The sequence below is a fragment of the Macaca mulatta genome, chromosome X, assembly GCF_049350105.2.
Source record: "Macaca mulatta isolate MMU2019108-1 chromosome X, T2T-MMU8v2.0, whole genome shotgun sequence".
NCBI lineage: Eukaryota > Metazoa > Chordata > Mammalia > Primates > Cercopithecidae > Macaca > Macaca mulatta.
Window position 1 is genome coordinate 146,896,004 of NC_133426.1, and position 11,472 is coordinate 146,907,475.

At 42.0% G+C, this 11,472-nt stretch overlaps 1 pseudogene; it reads right to left on the reverse strand.

Annotated features, from left to right (window-relative positions):
• Positions 1 to 9,092: 9,092 nt before the first annotated feature.
• Positions 9,093 to 9,478, reverse strand: LOC144338651 (small ribosomal subunit protein eS17 pseudogene; annotated as a pseudogene).
• Between the last annotated feature and the right edge of the window lie 1,994 nt (positions 9,479 to 11,472).

Below are 11,472 nucleotides of genomic sequence, written 5' to 3' on the forward strand. Positions count from 1 at the left end.
AGATGGAGCTTCTCTCTTTTTGCCCCGGCTGGAGTTCAGTGGTGTGATCTTGGCTCACTGTAACCTCCGCCTCCCGGGTTCAAGTGATTCTCCTGACTCAGCCTCCCGAGTAGCTGGGATTACGGGCACATGCCATTATGCCCGTCTAATTTTGTATTTTTGGTAGAGACAGGGTTTCACCATATTGGCCAGGATGGTCTCAAACTCCTGACCTCAGGTGATCCACCCGCCTCAGCCTCCCAAAGTGCTGGGATTTCAGGCATGATGATGATGATGATGATGATGATGATGATGATGATGATGATATACTTTTTGAGACAGAGTCTCGCTCTGTTGCCAGACTGGAGTACAGTGGTGCGATTTCGGCCCACTGCAGCCTCCGCCTCCCTGGTTCAAGCAATACTCCTGCCTCAGCCTCCTGAGTAGCTGGGACTACAGGCACGCACCACCACACCCAGCTAACTTTTGTATTTTTAGTTGAGACAGGGTTTCACCGTATTGGCCAGGATGGTCTCGATCTCTTGACCTCGTGATCCACAACACACCTTGGCCTCCCAAAGTGCTGGGATTACAGGTGTGAGCCACCGCACCCAGCCTCATTATTTTTTATTAGACTTGAACTACCCTGGCATAGACTTTATGTACTGTTCTTAGCTCTGATGCCATTCTACTTCCCCATCCTGGTTTTATCTCTGACTCTGCTTTGCCGTCTGGTTATTTTCCGCCTTCTGTTGAAGGTGACATATTTCTTCAAACCACCACAAATCGATTTGGGAATAAGGTAAGGTATAAATAAATCATCTTTTTAAAAAACATACATTCTCATTTGATACTCAAAACAATCCTGTGAGAGATATGCTGATTCTCTGAGAGTATGAGATTTGTGCAAAATCAAAAAGCTTGTAAATATCTTCTAGCTCCAAGTTTGGTACACGTTCCACCAACAAACGACCAACCTGTTGAGCCCTGACTATATGCCAGACACTGGATGAGGGGTTGAAGATCGAGAATTGACTTGGTGCCAAGCACATTATCTCAGTTCTGTAAGGACGGTGTTGCCATCAATCCTGAATTACAGGTGAGGAATTTGAGGCTAACCACAGTTAGGTAACTTGATGTGATCATACAGAAGTGCAAGTAACAGGTTCTGTCCCAGCTAGTGCTCCTTTGGCTCCCACCTAACAAAGGTAGAGAGCTCACTGATGAGAGTCTTAGTTAGAGGCTACATCCTGCCATTCACTCAGTCTGCTGGTTTTCTAGTCCCATAGGTCTGTAATCAAAACACTAAGAAGTACTAACATTTCTGGACCACCCACCAGGTGTCAGGCATCATGCTAAATACTTAACTTTCATTATCTTGTAATCCTCTGAGGCAGGTACTATTGTACTCCCTTTTCTCACTTCATTCCCTTTCCCTATGTACTCTCATCCACAGCCACAACTACAGTTAGTACCTATGCTCAAATGAATAACAAACGTTTATATCTAGACCAGACTTTTCTGAACATTTCACACCACTATTTCTAATTGCTTACTTAATTTTTGTTCTTGAATTTATTTGTTCATTTATTCAACAAATATTCACTGATCACCTACCATATAAAAAGCATGATTCTAGATGTTGAAGATTACAGCGGTATAAAAATAGATAAGAATCCCTTTCCCATGGAGCTTACATTCTGGTGGGGGAATCACAGTAAGGAAGAAAATAAAAAAAGGAAAATATCTAGATAATATGAAGAACTAAGGTGAAAAATAAAGCAGAGAAGAGGATATGAAACGTTGGAGTGGTGTTGAAATTGTAGATAGGATAGAGAGAGAAGGCCTCGCTGATGTTGTAGTATTTGAATAAGGGAGGCGGAAGAGGTGAGAGAGGTAAGGGAAACCTCTAAAACACCTCAAACTAAATAGGACCAAAACCCAACCCATGATTTTCTCCGCAAAACTTAATCCTTTTTCAGTGATCTCAGTCTCAAGAAATGATCCCACCATCTGAGTTAGTTGAAGCAGAAACCTAGGAGCCATCCTCACTGTAAGCTCTTTCTCCCTTCTTCATACCCCTGCCAACATATCCAATCCATCAACAAGTTTTGTTGATTCTAGCCCTTAACTATTTCTCTTGAGATAACACACTTTTCCCCCATCTCCATTATTACCACTGTGATCCAAGCCCATGTCATCTTTCACAGCAGCCAGAGTTAACCTTTTCCAAACCAAAATCTGATAATGTTATCACCTCACTTAAGACTTAAAATGGCATCACATTGCTCTTACTGGTAGAATGAAGACCAAACTCTGTTTCATGACCTGTACATGATCTGACTCTAACCTCCTTCCCCAGTCTCCTTTCATACCAGTATTGCCCCCACTTCAAATACACGTACCCACCCCCCACCCCACACATACTCTAGTCAAACTAGCTTTATTTTAGAATCTTAAATCAGTCATGTTCTTGCCAATATACACCCTGTTTACATGCTGTTCCCTCTTTCTGGAACACCCTTCTTCACTTGTCTCAAGCCTGTCACTCTCACCTAGTTATCACCCTGTTCAGAGAGCAGCCTTCCCTGACCTTCCTGACTTGGTCATGTTCTCCTGTTACAGGGTGTCATGACCCTATGGATGTCCCCTTCCACACTTTCACAGATGAAATTTTACATCAAGTTTTGTGACTATTTGTTTAATGTCTACGTTCCCCACTGAACTGTAACTCCATGAGGACAGGAATCTATATGCTTATGATTGAAACCGCAGTGTATAGAATAGTGCTTGGCACTTAGGTAGGTGCTCAACAAATAGTTGTTGAATGAATGAATGAAACAAATGAATGGGCCACAATTTCACAGATAAAACTGTGACTCAGAGAGGTAAAACACATTGCTCAAGGCCATATAATTGGTTAGTGGCAGAGCAGAGACTTGAAATCTGTTGATTTCATTTCCCATGTTCTTTCTCTCGCCTTTTACATTTTATACTTTTAATTTCAGAAGTTTCATGTGAATACAGTCATGCTGTAAAAATCCCCCAGGCTTTGTCCTTCCTAAGAAATACCACTGTTAACATTTTGGTATCTATGTTTCCAAGGCTCATTCTCTGTTATAAAATACATATATGTATATATATACACACACTCATGGATAAACACATTTTATTGACTTTTGTATTTTAATATTAATGGGATCATACTAGTGCATTATTCTGACAGAATAATCTTTTATTAACATAACATTGTGCTTTTAGAGATCTTTTGTCCGTCCGTAAACCTGACACCCTCCTTTGCATACATGAAGAGATACTGAAACAATTAAATAAATGATACATAAAATGCATGTGTCATTGAATAATTAGTTTGTTATCAAAAGAGAGTCAGGTAACAACATTTTGGTGTAGTTCCTTTATTGTTTGTCACTGTGCTACATTTTAGAGATCCACAGATGAGGAAGACAGTTCTCATCTGTTTTCTGCCAGCATAGGAGGAATGAGACAGCATGGTGTACTTCAGGCAACAGAAGTAGCTCTGTATTACCATAGCCTATAGTGCAAGGACAAATGTGAGAGACAAGGCTATGGAGATAGGCGGGGGGGTAGATTATGTAGAGCTTTATTTATAATGCTAAGCACTGTGGCCCTTATCCTGATGGCACAGGGTACCATATAAGGATCACTGGTTAGGAGTGCTTTAGGTGCAAGTAGCAGAAAATCTATTAATAATATATACTTTTTCTTAAATGTAATAAGAAGTCTAAAGACAGGCAGTTGCTGGTTTAGCTTCAGAGGCTCAACAACGCTCTTGGAGCCCAGGCTCTATCCTTATATTCATCATCCTGATTAAGTTGGCTTTTCACCCCCATGCTTATTGCTTCATAGTGACCAGATGGCCACCATGGCTCCAGGCATCATGTTCATGTTCAAAGAAGTTAAAAGAGGAAAAGAAGTTATCTGCTCTCAAGAAAGCAAAAGTTTCCCCAGGACCCTCTAGCAGACTGAAGCTTATAAGTCATTGGCTAGAATAGTGTTGCATGGATGCCTCTAACTCCAAGAAAGCCTTGGAATATTGGCATTTAGATTTTCTATCTTCTATAACGAGGGCACACACAAGACTTGGGAATGGGTGTTGTGAAACTCAGTCAAAATGATTTGCGTATGGCAGGATTTTACTTGGGGAATTGGCAGGATCTAACCTACCAAGCACCTCTGCCCCTGTGATACCATTATAGTTCTTGGAAAATGTCATTGGCAATCAATCTCATATGTATAACCTGACAATGTTTGCTAAGAGAATGATGCAAGCCTCCTGGTCACATAGAGGGAATGAATGATGTTAAAGTGTGATATTGCCAATGTCACCTGGAGAAAGAGTCTGTCCATCAATCTCCAAATTGTTGCTGTTGTCTTAAGGCTGTGTTGGAAAGCCCCTACGATTATGACACAGTTATGAGAAGTCCATTCAGAAAGGATCATGGTTTGAACTGGTTGAGCTCATAGGAGTGTATCTGCTGCCAGCTTCATCTTTTGGCAGTCTCACCTGGCATTTTTATGTATGCCCTATCTGGGAGATTTAACCTACTGCCAGGAAATGCCACTAGCCACCATAAATGGAGGAATATACTGGGGTCACAATCTCCATCTAGGCCTCAGGAAAGACAAAGTATTCATTATTTAACCTGTAGATGATACCTTCCTAAACTACAAATATAAAAACAAATGTGGTCCAAAATGTATTAAGAAGAAAGAGGAGGAGGAGGTGGACAATAACAACAATGACAGCAAGAACAAGGGCAAGACATTAACAACGGGAGTTCAGCCTCTGCCAAGATCTTCTTGACCTCAGCACTGAGGTGGTAGGAGACAGCTACTTCTTCCCACTCTTTCCTTATGTCTTCTGTCAATTCAAAGAAGCCCAGGTAGTCATGAATCTGGACCTCCTCAGAGCTTCAGAGCATAAATCCTAGACTGAGTCCACAAGGGCAGTACCCGAAAAATGACTCTTTATATGTGATTGGGATAATTAGAATAATTGACAATGTCTCTTGACCTCTGTGAATAACTTAATTATATAATCATATACTCTTTGCCTGGCTACCCAAGAACAAACTAGGATGACCCCATATCTGTCCAACCAAGGTATTCAAAGTCCTAGACTCTTTTCATCCCCAACTTCTACCTCTCTATATTAAGGACACATAGAGATTTTTTTAGTTGCCCTTGCATCAAAATCCAGAGGACAGGAAGGTAGTAGAGGCCATTTTTGTATTGAGATATTAACTGCCTTTAAAACTATGGGGTTTTGTAAAGGACAAGCCCATCTCAGCCCTCTCCCCTATCCTCACATCTACCCCATTCATGTGTGACCAACAATTTGGACTTCTCAAAGTGATCTGTCCTATTTATATTAACCAGCATTACTCTTTAGTTTGGATGAACTGCCAAACCTTATGACTACCTGGAGGCTCTTGCTCACTATTTAGATAATGGCTTTCAAACAAAAGACTTTCTGGAAGAAGTCTAAGTATCTATAATCTAAATAAGTGCCCCTGATTATTCTCATATGTAGTCATTGGAAACTACTGGCCTAGAGGTCATTAAGAAAAACCAAAAGATATCCTGTGGTACAAGGAAAGCTTCTTCCAGAAGGGATGACTCGCCAAGAAAACATCCAGGCATGAGACCAACTTGGTTCGGTGCCCACTTCTCTATCTACTCATTCATTCATGCAGCTGATCATCTAGCTAAAAACTATGATTTAAAGAGTAGTTTAGGATAAGATTGAGTTCTGATGCAGGCTCATGAAGGAACTAACATATCTTAAGGAGGGGCATGACATCATCAGATTCATTAAGTCACTCTCATTTCTTCTACTTCCCCAAGTTCAAGCTTTTTCCTGGGTTTTCTCAGGGTCTTCAAGATGGTAAAACCTGTGTCATCTTCCCTTAACTAAATGCATGTACAATATCAATGGATTTTCAAATATTTATTGAGCATTTACTATATGTGAGGTATTTTGCCTGTTTCCAGAGATGTAGCAATGAACATGCTAGGCAAGAATGTTGATCTCATAGAGCCTTCCCTATTCTTTGCTACCTACTCTGTGTTGCAAGCTTGAGGAAGGATCCTACATCCACAGCAGAAGTTCAGGAGTAGAAGTCAGCTCTGGTACTGGGTACAGTCAATTTGCGGGTGATCAGAGAAGAGGGGTACTTCTAGAAACCAACCTCTGACATCACATGTTCTAGGACGATTTTTTTAAAGATGATGTGGTTAGCATAGCAGAGACTACTTGTTCCCCAATATTTCTTCACTTCCTCTTCCATAATAACAGAATCTTGAGCAGGTCACATGGCCACTCAGAATGGAGATTGTATTTCCAGTCTCCATTGCAGAGTCAGTTTTAGCCATAAGACTAAGTTTTAGCCAGTGGGGTGTGAGCAGTAGTGGTGTGTGTGGTATCTGAGTTGTTACCTCTAATGGAAAAGACATTCCTTATCCTTCCCTTTTTCCCCTCCTCACTGGCTGGGTGTCATGGTGAGTTATCTTTGACCACACAGGTAGAGTAAGATTTTACGGATGGCAGAGTAGGATAGTAGAAGGAACTTGGGTTCCTGAATACTTCACTGAGCAGTGTTGCTGTACCGGTCCTGCACTACCTACCTCCTGATGGTTACATGAGAGAGAAAGCAACATTCATGTAGTTTAAGCCACTCTTATCTTGGGTTTCTGTTACAGCAACAGAACCTATGTCCTAACTAATACTGTGTTCAATGAGAAATTCATTAATTACCAGAATGAGAATAAATTTAACAGGTTCATATAGGCAAAACCCATATAATACTGGATTGAGGAATGTGGAAAAAGTGTGGAAGTAGAGATAGTAATTGTAGGCAACTCTTTCAAGGTCATCTGTAAAAAGACGGACACTAAGGCAGTAGCTATAGTGGATGTTGGGTGAAGAGAAGGCTATGGTTTTGGCGGTATGGTGATAAAAGAAATATGATCATGTTTCTAATATTATTGGAAGGCTCCAATAGAGAACAAGAAGTTGAAATACAGAAGAGGTGGTGAACACGGTGGCTCACGCCTGTAATCCCAGTACTTTGGGAGGCCAAGGTGGACAGATCACTTGAGGTCAGGGGTTTGAGACCAGCCTCGCCAACATGATGAAACCCAAGCTCTACTAAAAATACGAAAGTTAGCTGGGCATGGTGGCAGGCACCTGTAATCTCAGCTACCAGTGAGGCTGAGGCAGGAGAATCACTTGAACCAGTTACAGTAGGTAGTACAGGTTACAGTAGGTAGTGCAGGTTATAGTGAGCTGAGATTGTGCCACTGCACTCCAGCTTGGGTGACAGAGGGAGACTCAGTCTCAAAAAAAAAAAAAAAAAAATACAAATGGTGAGAGGAATCGATGGAAGCAACCCCTAAGGGCTGGGCACACAGTAGCTGACACCTGTAATCCCAGCAATTTGAGAGACCCAGATGGGAGGATCACTTGAGCCCAGAAGTTCTAGATCAGCCTGGGCAACATAATGAGACCCCATCTCTACAAAAAAGGAAAAAGAAAAATTAACTGGGTGTGGTGGTGCACACCTGTAATCCCGTGGGAGGCTGAGGTGGAAGGACCACTTGAGTCTATGAGGTCAAGGCTGCAGTGAGCCATGATCATGCCACTGCACTCCAGCCTGGGCAACAGAGTAAGACTCTGTGTCCATCACCACCCCCAAAAAACGAAAGAAACCCCTTAGGAGTCAGCAAGGATGAGAGCCAAAACCCAGGGTGGAAAAAGGAAAGCTGGTTCTTCCGAGAAAGAAACAACAAGGAAAAGATGACTGTAGAAACAAGGGATGGCCAGGAATCTGAGGGAATTCCTCTGTGAAGGAGGAGGCAAATCCATCTGCTGAGAGCGTAGGAAGGATATGGCTGTCAGTTCAGGGGCTTGCGTTTTTGAGTAGTGAGGTTTTGAGTAGTTGGGTAGGATAAGAAGGTGACTAAAAACAAAGAGGATTTCAGGCTGGGATTGTGGGCCCAGGTGGCTTTGCACTCTAGGAGTCCACACAGTTGTACGATATTTATCTGGAAAAGATTAATTATAGAAAAAAACAAAAAGTGAAAGAGTGAAGACTATATAGGAACAGAAGGCTTAAAAACCCAAGGGGGACCTTAACATAATGTGATAACATAACAGATGTTAAAAAATGGATAAAGGGTTAGAAAGTGAAAGGAACCTCTCTCTAAAGATGAGACAAGCATTTATTCTCTCAGGCCAGGCAGAGTGCTGGGCTCTAACCAATACCATCTCATGTAATCCTCACCACAACACACGGAGCTAGGGATCACTAGCTTCATTTTTCACATATGAAATGGAGTCAGGTCAGGTCACATCAATGGTGAACTACAAAGGTAGAAGTAAGCCCGATTTTTTTCCTGATTTTAAAGTACATGCTCCAGCTACCTCCACTCTGCTGCCTTGAACAGACCTTCCCTGGATACCAGAAAATGATGATCTATTTGAGAGGCAATTTTGCAGCAGGGAAAGTTACTGGTTTTTATCTGCAATTTCTCATTAGTCTGGGTTTTGAAAGCCTACTTGAACCGTCTCTACTTGTTTGTGGGCTTTTTTCATTCGTGTGCACTCTGACCTAAGTTGCGATGGATAACTTGTTGCCAGGATATTTCCGTAAGAGCCAGAATGAAAAGTAAACAATAGCAAAACATCACATTAATCTAGCTCTTTGTGATGCCTGCATTTCTTTTTGTTAAACCCATTATTTCTGAATCTTTCTTGGGGGTGGCGCCAGGGAAGAGAGAGAGCTATTAACAATCTACTATCCTTTATTTAAAACCTCTTTATATAATATTCAACTATTACTCTACAGACATTTAACACCCAATCTATATCCCTTTTGGTTAAAATGCTGATGACTACATGACCAGATAAATTACAATCTTAAGTAAATGTGGGTAGGCATAGCAAACTGAAAACTGACAAGGACCTTTACAACTCTAAGTTTCCAAATAATAAGAAAATTATAGGAAACAGATCTTTTTTTTTCTGTTGTCCTAGGCTTATTCAAAATATTGCACCATAGAAAAAAGATTCAAACAGCTCCAAGTGGTATTTTAAAATTCACCCCAACTGTAGGATGAGTGACTTGCAGATTGGACAGACTGCCAAAGTCCAAAACCCTCAGCATTTCCTCAGTGTCCAGATCCTCTTCAATGATCTCCTGATCCAGAGTTGTGATAACTCGGGAACATAATTATCTCTCCTTTCTCTGCCCTCCTCCTGCAACTTGATGGAGATGACCCTCACCGGACCTCTCTAAATCTCTTTCATCAGATATGTGACATAGCCTGCCATCTTGTTGTGGAGCTTCTTGTTGGAAATAATGGCAATCTTCTCGTACATGCCTTTGTTCATGTGGAAGTAGTTGTCCAGGCAGGTATAGTACCTTTCAATGATGATCCAGGCTGCCTTCTTCATACTGTTGGTGTGAATGTGGTCCAGCTTGGCGGGTCCTTGCTAAAAGAGCCAAATCTTATCTTCTGAAACCGCCCATTTAGAAACATCTAGCTCTCTGACACTTTCCCACACAATCCCACAATGAACTTGTGGGGTAGGTACTGCAATTATCCCCATTGGACAGATGAGGAAACTGAAGCCCAGAGAGTTGAAGTGACTAGTGACTAATGTAAGGACACACAAACAATGAGTGGTAGAGGCATGATTTGCACTTAAGTATGTACAGTTCACATACAGGTGATCGTTTTGCTCCAGCTTTAAGAATGGGTCAGAGGCCAGACATGGTGGTTCACGTCTGTAATCCCAACACTTTGGGAGGCAGATGTGGGAGGATTTCTTGAGGCCAGGAATTCTAGACCAGTGTAGGCAACACGGCAAGACCTTGTCACTGCAGAAAATTTAAAAATTAGCCAGTCATGGTAGCATGCACCTGTAGTCCTAGCTACTTGGGAGGCTGAGGCAGGAGGATCACTTGAGCCTAGGAGTTGGAGTCCAGCCTGGGCAATATGATGAGACTCTGTCTCTACAAAAAAATTAAAAATTAGCCAGGTGTGGTGGTGTGTGCCTACAGTCCCAGCTATGCAAGAGGATTGCTTGAACCCAGGAGATTGAGGCTGCAGTGAGCTGTGGTTATACCATTGCACCCCAGCCTGGGAGACAGAGCAAGACCCTGTTTCAAAAAGGAATAAAAAAGCATAGGTAGGCTTTCAATGTGTGGATTTTAACTTTATTTGTTTAGAGACAGGATCTCACTCCGTCACCTAGACTGGAGTATACTGGCATGATCATGGCTCACTGCAGCCTCAACCTCCTGGGCTCAAGTGACCCTCCTGCCTCAGACTCCCAAGTAGCTGGGACCACAGGCATGGCACCATGCCTGGCTAATTTTTTATTTTTTAGTAGAGATGAGGTCTCACTATGTTGCCCAGGATGGTCTCAACCTCCTGGGCTCAAGCTACACTCTCGTCTTGACCTTCCAAAGTGTTGGGATGACAGGTGTAATCCACCATGCCTGGCCTCAACATGGATTTTAGTCTTGGTAGAAGTAGACAGAAAAACTGCAAGGACGTAGTAGAATTGAACATAACTATTAATGTGCTTGACCTATTGACTGTTATAGAACCTTCAATCCGGCCGGGTGCGGTGGCTCAAGCCTGTAATCCCAGCACTTTGGGAGGCCGAGACGGGCGGATCACGAGGCCAGGAGATCGAGACCATCCTGGCTAACACGGTGAAACCCCGTCTCTACTAAGAAATACAAAAAACTAGCCGGGCGAGGTGGCGGGCGCCTGTAGTCCCAGCTACTCGGGAGGCTGAGGCCGGAGAATGGCATGAACCCGGGAGGCGGAGCTTGCAGTGAGCTGAGATCCGGCCACTGCACTCCAGCCTGGGCTACAGAGCGAGACTCCGTCTCAAAAAAAAAAAAAAAAAAAAAAAAAGAACCTTCAATCCAGCAGTAGAATACACATTCTTTTCGAGCACATTTAGACTATGAACCAGAATGGACCATATTCTAGATAAGAAAACAAATCTCAATATATTTGGAAGGATTCAGGTAATACAAAGTCTGTTATATGACTATAAAGGAATTAAATTAGCAATCAATAACAGAAAGATCTCCTGAAATCCCCAAATATTTATACACTAAATAACATACTTCTAAATAAACCATGAGTGTCTAAGAAGAACTCAAAAGTGAAATTGGAAAGTGATTTGAACTGACGCAAAGGAAAACAAAAAATTTGTGGGAAACTGCTAAAGCAGTGATGAAGGGGGAATTTGTACCACTAAACACCTATGCTAGTAAAGAGGAAAGATTTCAAAACAATGGTCTCAGCATCTACCCGCAGAAACTAGGGAAAAAAAGAGCAAATAAGCTCAAACTGAGCAGAAGAAAGGAATGGAAATCAATGAAATAGAAAACAGAAATGCAATTGAGAAAATCAATGAAACTA